The sequence below is a fragment of the Chelonia mydas genome, chromosome 6 (genome assembly GCF_015237465.2).
Source record: "Chelonia mydas isolate rCheMyd1 chromosome 6, rCheMyd1.pri.v2, whole genome shotgun sequence".
Lineage (NCBI taxonomy): Eukaryota > Metazoa > Chordata > Testudines > Cheloniidae > Chelonia > Chelonia mydas.
In genome coordinates, this window is record NC_051246.2 from 9,409,198 (window position 1) to 9,418,813 (window position 9,616).

The following is a 9,616-nucleotide window of genomic DNA, read 5'->3' on the forward strand; positions in this document are numbered from 1 at the left end:
TCACTTTAGCTTCTGACACAGAAAAGTTAAGTGCCATTAGTTATTACGAAAAAAAAAAACCCTGGAAACGCAGAATACAAATCCTTGGGCTAAATCCTGAGTTCTTGGGGAGGTGGGGATTGCAGAACGGGTCTCTACACACATGAATTTCCCTTTCCTTTGGGCATGGAGTGAGCTACCTGTGCAATATACTTAGGGTGACCATTCCTTTCCTGTCCCAGGCATTCTAACTTTTTGGCAAAAATGAAGTACGCACCCCTAGTGGGGTGCAGAGGAACGTTGGGGGGGAGTGGAGATGCCAGCCTTGGGTGGGAGGGGAGAACAGGGCTCCAGGGCGGGAAGGCAAGGTTTGGGCGAGCAGCAATATCTGCACGGAGGGGGTGGGGGGCAGGGAGGGTATGGGCAATGCCAGCCCCAGGCGGGAGGGCCAGCAGAGCTTGGGGGAAGAGTGACACCGGCCACATATGGGAGCAAGCTGAGCTCAGATTAAAGCCCTGGACGTAGTGGAGGCAGGTCTTGGCTCAGCGACTCGGGTCAGCCCTGAGTGCAGGGGAATAAAAGGGGGTGCAGGGAATGGATAAGCCCCACTTGGGGACGGGGGGCAGGGCTTGGGAGGTGTCCTATTTTCCCTTTGGGAAATATTGTCACCCTAAATATAACGTCTGAACCCCAAGGAGGTGGGGTTGGGAATGGCACCTCCCCCACCCCCCACCTTGAATCTAGCAGTAAGTCCACCCACAAAATCAATACAGCCTGAGGCAGCATTAACTTCCACACGAAGCCATCTCACATCCCCTTTGATTTTAATAATACAATGTCAGCAATCCTAAAAAATAAGGGACAGGCATCAAGGAAAGGAAATCTATCCCCTGGGATAGTGCTTGGGGTGTGCTATAGACCACCGGGATTTAATCTGGATATGGATAGAGCCCTTTTTAATGTTTTTAATAAAGGAAATACTAATGGAAACTGTGTGATCATGGGAGACTTTAATTTCCCAGATATAGACTGGAGGACGAGTGCTAGTAATAATAATAGGGCTCAGATTTTCCTAGATGCGATAGCTGATGGATTCCTTCATCAAGTAGTTGCTGAACCGACTAGAGGGGATGCCATTTTGGATTTGGTTTTGGTGAGTAGTGAGGACCTCATAGAAGAAATGGTTGTAGGGGATAATCTTGGTTTAAGTGATCATGAGCTAATTCAGTTCAAACTGAACGGAAGGATTAACAAAAATAAATCTGCAACTAGGGTTTTTGATTTCAAAAGGGCTGACTTTCAAAAATTAAGGAAATTAGTTAGGGAAGTGGATTGGACTGAAGAATTTATGGATCTAAAGGCAGAGGCAGCCTGGGATTACTTTAAATCAAACCAAGCATCTCAGAGAGGTGATTAAGAAAAAGCAGAAAGCAAACAGGGAGTGGAAGATGGGAGGGATCAGCAAGGAAAGCTACCTTATTGAGGTCAGAACATGGAGGGATAAAGTGAGACAGGCTAAAAGTCAAGTAGAGTTGGACCTTGCAAAGGGAATTAAAACCAAGAGTAAAAGGTTCTATAGCCATATAAATAAGAAGAAAACAAAGAAAGAAGAAGTGGGACCGCTAAACACTGAGGATGGAGTGGCGGTCAAGGATAATGCAGGGATGGCCCAATATCTAAACAAATACTTTGCCTTAGTCTTTAATAAGGCTAAAGAGGATCTTAGGGATAATGGTAGCATGACAAATGGGAATGAGGATATGGAGGTAGACATTACTATATCTGAGGTAGAAGTGAAACTCAAACAGCTTAATGGGACTAAATCGGGGGGCCCAGATAATTTTCATCCAAGAATATTAAAGGAATTGACACCCAAATTTGCAAGCCCATTAGCAAGAATTTTTAATTAATCTGTAAACTCAGGAGTTGTACCGTATGATTGGAGAATTGCTAACATAGTTCTTATTTTTAAGAAAGGGAAAAAAAGTGATCCGGGTAATTATAGGCCTGTTAGTTTGACATCTGTAGTATGCAAGGTCTTGGAAAAAAAATTGAAGGAGGAAGTAGTTAAGGACATTGAAGTCAATGGTAAATGGGACAAAATACAACATGGTTTTACAAAAGGTAGATCGTGCCAAACCAACCTGATCTCCTTCTTTGAGAAAGTAACAGATTTTTTAGACAAAGGAAACACTGGATCTAATTTACCTAGATTTCAGTAAGGCGTTTGATACCGTGCCACATGGGGAATTATTAGTTAAATTGGAAAAGATGGGAATCAATCTGAACACTGAAAGGTGGATAAGGAATTGGTTAAAGGGGAGACTACAACGGGTCCTACTGAAAGGTGAACTGTCAGGCTGGAGGGAGGTTACCAGTGGAGTTCCTCAAGGATCGGTTTTGGGACCAATCTTATTTAATCTTTATATTACTGACCTCGGCACAAAAAGTGGGAGTGTGCTAATAAAGTTTGCGGATGATACAAAGCTAGGAGGTATTGCCAATTTAGAGGACAGGGATGTCATACAGGAGGATCTGGATGACCTTGTAAACTGGAGTAATAGTAATAGGATGAAATTTAATGTTGAGAAGTGTAAGGTCATGCATTTAGGGATTAATAAAAGAATTTTATTTATAAACTGGGGACGCATCAATTAGAAGTAACGGAGGAGGAGAAGGACCTTGGAGTATTAGTTCATCATAGGATAACTATGAACTGCCAAAGTGATATGGCTGTGAAAAAAGCTAATGCGGTCTTGGGATGCATCAGGAGAGGTATTTCTAGTAGGGATAAGGAGGTTTTAGTACCGTTATACAAGGCACTGTGAGACCTCACCTGGAATACTGTGTGCAGTTCTGGTCTCCCATGTTTAAGAAGGATGAATTCAAACTGGAACAGGTACAGAGAAGGGCTACTAGGATGATCCGAGGAATGGAAAACTTGTCTTATGAAAGGAGACTCAAGGAGCTTGGCTTGTTTAGCCTAACTAAAAGAAGGTTGAGGGGAGATATGATTGCTCTCTATAAATATATCAGAGGGATAAATACCGGAGAGGGAGAGGAATTATTTAAGCTCAGTACCAATATGGACACAAGAACAAATGGATATAAACTGGCCACCAGGAAGTTTAGACTTGAAATTAGACGAAGGTTTCTAACCATCAGAGGAGTGAAGTTTTGGAATAGCCTTCCAAGGGAAGCAGTGGGGGGAAAAGATCTATCTGGCTTTAAGATTAAACTCGATAAGTTTATGAAGGAGATGGTATGATGGGATAACATGGTTTTGGTAATTAAATATTCATGGTAAATAGGCCCAACGGCCTGTGATGGGATATTAGATGGGGTGGGATCTGAGTTACCCAGGAAAGAATTTTCTGTAGTATCTGGCTGGTGAATCTTGCCCATATGCTCAGGGTTCAGCTGATCGCCATATTTGGGGTCGGGAAGGAATTTTCCTCCAGGGCAAATTGGAAGAGGCCCTGGAGGTTTTCGCCTTCCTCTGTAGCATGGGGCACGGGTCACTTGCTGGAGGATTCTCTGCTCCTTGAAGTCTTTAAACCACAATTTGAGGACTTCAGTAGCTCAGACATAGGTGAGAGGTTTTTCGCAGGAGTGGGTGGGTGAGATTCTGTGGCCTGCGTTGTGCAGGAGGTCAGACTAGATGATCATAATGGTCCCTTCTGACCTTAGTATCTATGAATCTATGAAATTACATCACTGATAGCCGAAATTTGCGCAGAGACAGCAAAGCGATGGATTGCTCATGGAAGGGACCCTCTGCATTCAACCCCATTCCCGTGTAGAAAAGGTGCAGGTGCCAAAGCATCCTTGTCCCTGCTCCCATCCAGGGCCCTACAGAGGATCCACACAGGAGATAGAGTTGGGAAGCCCAGGGGCAAGGCTGCAGAATGCTTATTTTCCCCCCACCAGTCCCCTATGTAAATCTGAGGAAAGAGCCTCAGGCTTTACCCCTCACAGCAGGGACTTCCCTTGAAAGTGAGATTCCAGGGGCAGCTGTCTTTGTGAGATTGTCTGACAGCACTGCTCCACTGTTTCATATTGTCTGGGACCTGTAAGGGCAGGAGATCCTGTACCCAGTGTACAGGCACAAAGACTATATGCAGATATATGCACTATAAGGTGGGTAGAAAGTTGGCTAGATTGTCGGGCTCAAAGGGTAGTGATCAATGGCTCCATTTCTAGTTGGCAGCCGGTGTCTAGTGGAGTGCCCCAGGGGTCGGTCCTGGGGCCGGTTTTGTTCAATATCTTCATAAATGATCTGGAGGATGGTGTGGATTGCACTCTCAGCAAATTTGCGGATGATACTAAACTGGGAGGAGTGGTAGATACACTGGAGGGGAGGGATAGGATACAGAAGGACCTAGACAAATTGGAGGATTGGGCCAAAAGAAACCTGATGAGGTTCAATAAGGATAAGTGCAGGGTCCTGCACTTAGGACGGAAGAATCCAATGCACCGCTACAGACTAGGGACAGAATGGCTAGGCAGCAGTTCTGCAGAAAAGGACCTAGGGGTGACAGTGGACGAGAAGCTGGATATGAGTCAGCAGTGTGCCCTTGTTGCCAAGAAGGCCAATGGCATTTTGGGATGTATAAGTAGGGGCATAGCGAGCAGATCGAGGGATGTGATCGTTCCCCTCTATTAGACATTGGTGAGGCCTCATCTGGAGTACTGTGTCCAGTTTTGGGCCCCACACTACAAGAAGGATGTGGATAAATTGGAGAGAGTCCAGCGAAGGGCAACAAAAATGATTAGGGGTCTAGAACACATGACTTATGAGGAGAGGCTGAGGGAACTGGGATTGTTTAGTCTACAGAAGAGAAGAATGAGGGGGGATTTGATAGCTGCTTTCAACTACCTGAAAGGGGGTTCCAAAGAGGATGGCTCTAGACTGTTCTCAATGGTAGCAGATGACAGAACGAGGAGTAATGGTCTCAAGTTGCAGTGGGGGAGGTTTAGATTGGATATTAGGAAAAACTTTTTCACTAAGAGGGTGGTGAAACACTGGAACGCGTTACCTAGGGAGGTGGTAGAATCTCCTTCCTTAGAGGTTTTTAAGGTCAGGCTTGACAAAGCCCTGGCTGGGATGATTTAACTGGGACATGGTCCTGCTTCAAGCAGGGGGTTGGACTAGATGACCTTCTGAGGTCCCTTCCAACCCTGATATTCTATGATTTTATGATTCTGTGATATCTCTGGGTCTCTGTTGGATCCCCCAGGATATCCATAAATCTCAGGTGGTCAATGCAGTTTAGGAGACAGACTCTCTGCTTTGTCCAGGATGGAGCAAACCTCATCTTCTGGTGAAAGAACTCAGAGTAAATTCTGTGAAGGGGCCTCATGGAGTTTTTATCTCTCCAGGAGTACCACCCATAGATTTTTCCCTTGGGAAAGCACAAGATTTTCCCTTGGCTAAGGACCCATAGCACCTTTTTTGCACTGTCTCTCTGGCAGTCAATATGCAATGTTGTAATTATTTTATTTCTGAATCTGACATCTTACTTTCCCACTCATTCCATTTTGAAGAAACAATACATGTCTGAATTCTTGGTAACAGAATACATAATGTTTGGAACATTGATTTAAATAGGAACAATGAGTCACCCACAGGAGTCAAGTGAAGAATTCTACTCTAAGGAGCCCTCTGGGATACCTGGAACCCAAACACACTGAATTGCTACCTTATTTCTCTCAGATTTCAATCCCCCAGTCAGTGCAAACTCTGGCTCAAATCAAGTTCTTATTGTTCATCTGCATAGCTGTGGCTGCCAAGTTGTGTGCAGCTTTACGTGTGACATTTTAGATAGCTAAGAGAACCATTGGCTTCCTGAGTGGTAGCAGAGGTTGGAGAGGGAGGCACCAATTCATCCAAACCACTGGAAACAAGTGTAAGTGGGAAGGCCCTATCCCGACACATTTCTGGAAGCAGGTAGCAAGAAGGCCCCAGGACCCCATGACACACGCCCAAGGATTCTTCTCCAAGGTGGGTGGCAAAAACAACTTCAGGGAAAGGTCCCTGGGGCAGCTGGAAATGTTATTGTTGGTTGCCTTGGGCAGCTAGGTGGATGGCAGGCTTGGGGTGGTGCTGTATTCACAAGTGGCTGGGGTGCATGGAGAGGGTCCTGGAACAACAATGTGAGTGGGGACCTGGATTTGGGTGTGATGGGGTGGATGTTGAGACAACAACGTGGATGCATAGTGGGTGTGTCGGAGGGTGGCTACTAAGGCAGCTCGGGTGCGTACTTGGTTGTTGGGTGCTGGGTGTGGCTGAGAGAGCTGAGGGACAGCTGCCCATCCCTGGTTACTAGGAGCCAGAAGGGAGGCAGGGAGGCTGCAAGTGGGTGGAGCTGTAGGGGAATCCTTGAAACCTGCCTACAGCCCAGCTGGGTGTGTGCCAATACAGCAGAGCTGTGGGTACATATGAGGGGATAGGGCTAAAACCAGGAGGGTCAGATGAGATGTGGCCACACTGCTGCAATTTAATATACTCTTTGTCCAGCGATAAGTTCCCAGTCCCCCTGGTGTTGCATTAGACACCCTCCATTTCCTATGCTATAACCCAGTTATTTTTTTGTCTATTCCACTATCTGGCTCCCTCCTAAACTCCTGTGAAGCATGAAAAGTGTGTTCTTAGTTATACTGATCTGCATATGTTAATTTTAAAAGGCGGCCCTTAATTCTACTCTATTCAAGCTTGTATACCACCTTCACCGTGATAATATTTGAGTGTCTTCCAGGAGAGCATTCAGCTATATGACTAGAAAGTGTCGTGTGTTTCTTTTTCTCTTCCTCTCCCGAAGGAGAAATTGGTGGGGTTTTATTTTTATTTCTCCTTTTTTCATTTTTGTTAAAATATATAATCCTGTATCCTGAGATCTGTGTTTATATTAGCAAAAGCAAGGTAGAAGAAGTACACCTTTCACTTTGAGTAGAAGGTGTTGAGGGTTTTGTTGGTTCTTAATTCCTGTGGGAATTTGTTCCACAATCTGGTACAGGCCTCTGAGAAAGCTCCATTTCCTGCACAGATTCATAGAGTTTAAGACCAGAAGGGCCCATCTGATCATCTAGTCTGACCTCCTGTGTAACGCAGGCCAGAGAATCTCATTCAGTTAACCCTGTACTGGGCCCAATCATCTGTGTGTGGCTAAAGGGTCTTTCGAAAGGCATCCAGTCTAAATGTGAAGACATAAAGAGATGGAGAATCTATGACTTCCCTTAATAATTTTTTCCAATGGTTTATCACTCTCACTGTTAAAAAATTGTGCCTTGTTTCTAACTTGACTTTGTCTGCATTGAACTTCCAGCCATTGGTTCCTGTTATGCCTTTTCCTGCTAGGTTAAAGTGCATTCTAGGCCTTGGTATTTCCTCCTCATTAAGATATGCATACACTGGAATCAAGTCACCTATCAGTCTTCTTTTTGATAAAATAAACAGATTGAGCTCTTTAATTCTCTCATTGTAAGACATTTTCTCCAGCTGTGACTCTTTTCTGCACTTTCTCCCATTATTAAAAATGTGAATACCAGAACTGGACACGACTATTCCAGTACTAGTCTCACCAATGCCATCTACAGACATAAAAGGGCCTCCTTGCTCCTACTCACCAGTCACTTGTTTATACTTCCAAAGATTTCAGCAGTGCTTTCTGCTACATCATTGCATTGGGAGCTCAGAGCCTCTCCTTCTGCCCCTCCACCCCCACGAACATGATACAGTTCTGTGGTGACCTAGAATCCTATTTTCAATGTCTCCGACTCAAGGAATATTTCCAACACACCTCTGAACAACATACTAATCCACAGAGACCTCCCTACCAACACTACAAAAAGAAGGATTCTAGGTGGACTCCTCCTGAAGGTCGAGACAGCAGTCTGGACTTCTACATAGAGTGCTTCCGCCGATGTGCACGGGCTGAAATTGTGGAAAAGCAGCATCACTTGCCCCACACCCTCAGCCGTGCAGAACACAATGCCATCCACAGCCTCAGAAACAACTCTGACATCATAATCAAAAAGGCTGACAAAGGAAGTGCTGTTGTCATCATGAATAGGTCAGAATATGAAGAAGAGGCTGCTCGGCAGCTCTCCAACACCACTTTCTACAAGCCATTACCCTCTGATCCCACTGAGAGTTACCAAAAGAAACTACAGCATTTGCTCAAGAAACTCCCTGAAAAAGCACAAGATCAAATCCGCACAGACACACCCCTGGAACCCCGACCTGGGATATTCTATCTACTACCCAAGATCCATAAACCTGGAAATCCTGGACACCCCATCATCTCAGGCATTGGCACCCTGCCAGCAGGATTGTCTAGCTATGTAGACTCCCTCCTCAGGCCCTACTCTACCAGCACTCCAAGCTACCTTCGAGATACCACTGACTTCCTGAGGAAACTACAATCCATCGGTGATCTTCCTGATAACACCATCCTGGCCACTATGGATGTAGAATTCCTCTACACCAACATTTCACACAAAGATGGAGTACAAGCCTTCAAGAACACTATCCCCGATAATGTCACGGCTAACCTGGTGGCTGAACTTTGTGACTTTGTCCTTACCCATAACTATTTTACATTTGGGGACAATGTATACCTTCAAATCAGTGGCACTGCTATGGGACCCGCATGGCCCCACAGTATGCCATCATTTTTATGGCTGACTTAAAACACGCTTCCTCAGCTCTCGTCTCCTAACGCCCCTACTCTACTTGCGCTATATTGATGACATCTTCATCATCTGGATCCATGGAAAAGAAGCCCTTGAGGAATTCCACCATGATTTCAACAATTTCCATCCCACCATCAACCTCAGCCTGGACCAGTCCACACAAGAAATCCACTTCCTGGACACTAGAGTGCTAATAAACGATGGTCACATAAACACCACCCTATACCAGAAACCTACTGACTGCTATTCCTACCTACATGCCTCCAGCTTTCACCCTGACCACACCAAACGATCCATCGTCTATAGCCAAGCTCTGCGATACAACCGCATTTGCTCCAACCCCTCAGACAGAGACAAACACCTACAAGATCTCTATCAACCATTCTTACAACTACAATACCCACCTACGGAAGTGAAGAAACAGATTGATAGAGCCAGAAGAGTTCCCAGAAGTCACCTACTACAGGACAGGCCTAACAAAGAAAATAACAGAACGTCACCTTCAGCCCCCAACTAAAACCCCTCCAACGCATTATCAAGGATCTACAACCTATTCTGAAGGACGACCCAACACTCTCACAAATCTTGGGAGACAGGCCAGTCCTAGCCTACAGACAGCCCCCCAACCTGAAGAGAATACTCACCAGCAACCACATACCATACAACAGAACCACTAACCCAGGAACCTATCCTTGCAACAAAGCCCGTTGCCAACTGTGCCCACATATCTATTCAGGGGACACCATCACAGGGCCTAATAACATCAGCCACACTATCAGAGGCTCGTTCACCTGCACATCTACCAATGTGATATATGCCATCATGTGCCAGCAATGCCCCTCTGCCATGTACATTGGTGAAACTGGACAATCTCTACGTAAAAGAATAAATGGACACAAATCAGATGTCAAGAATTATAACATTCATAAACCAGTCGGAGAAT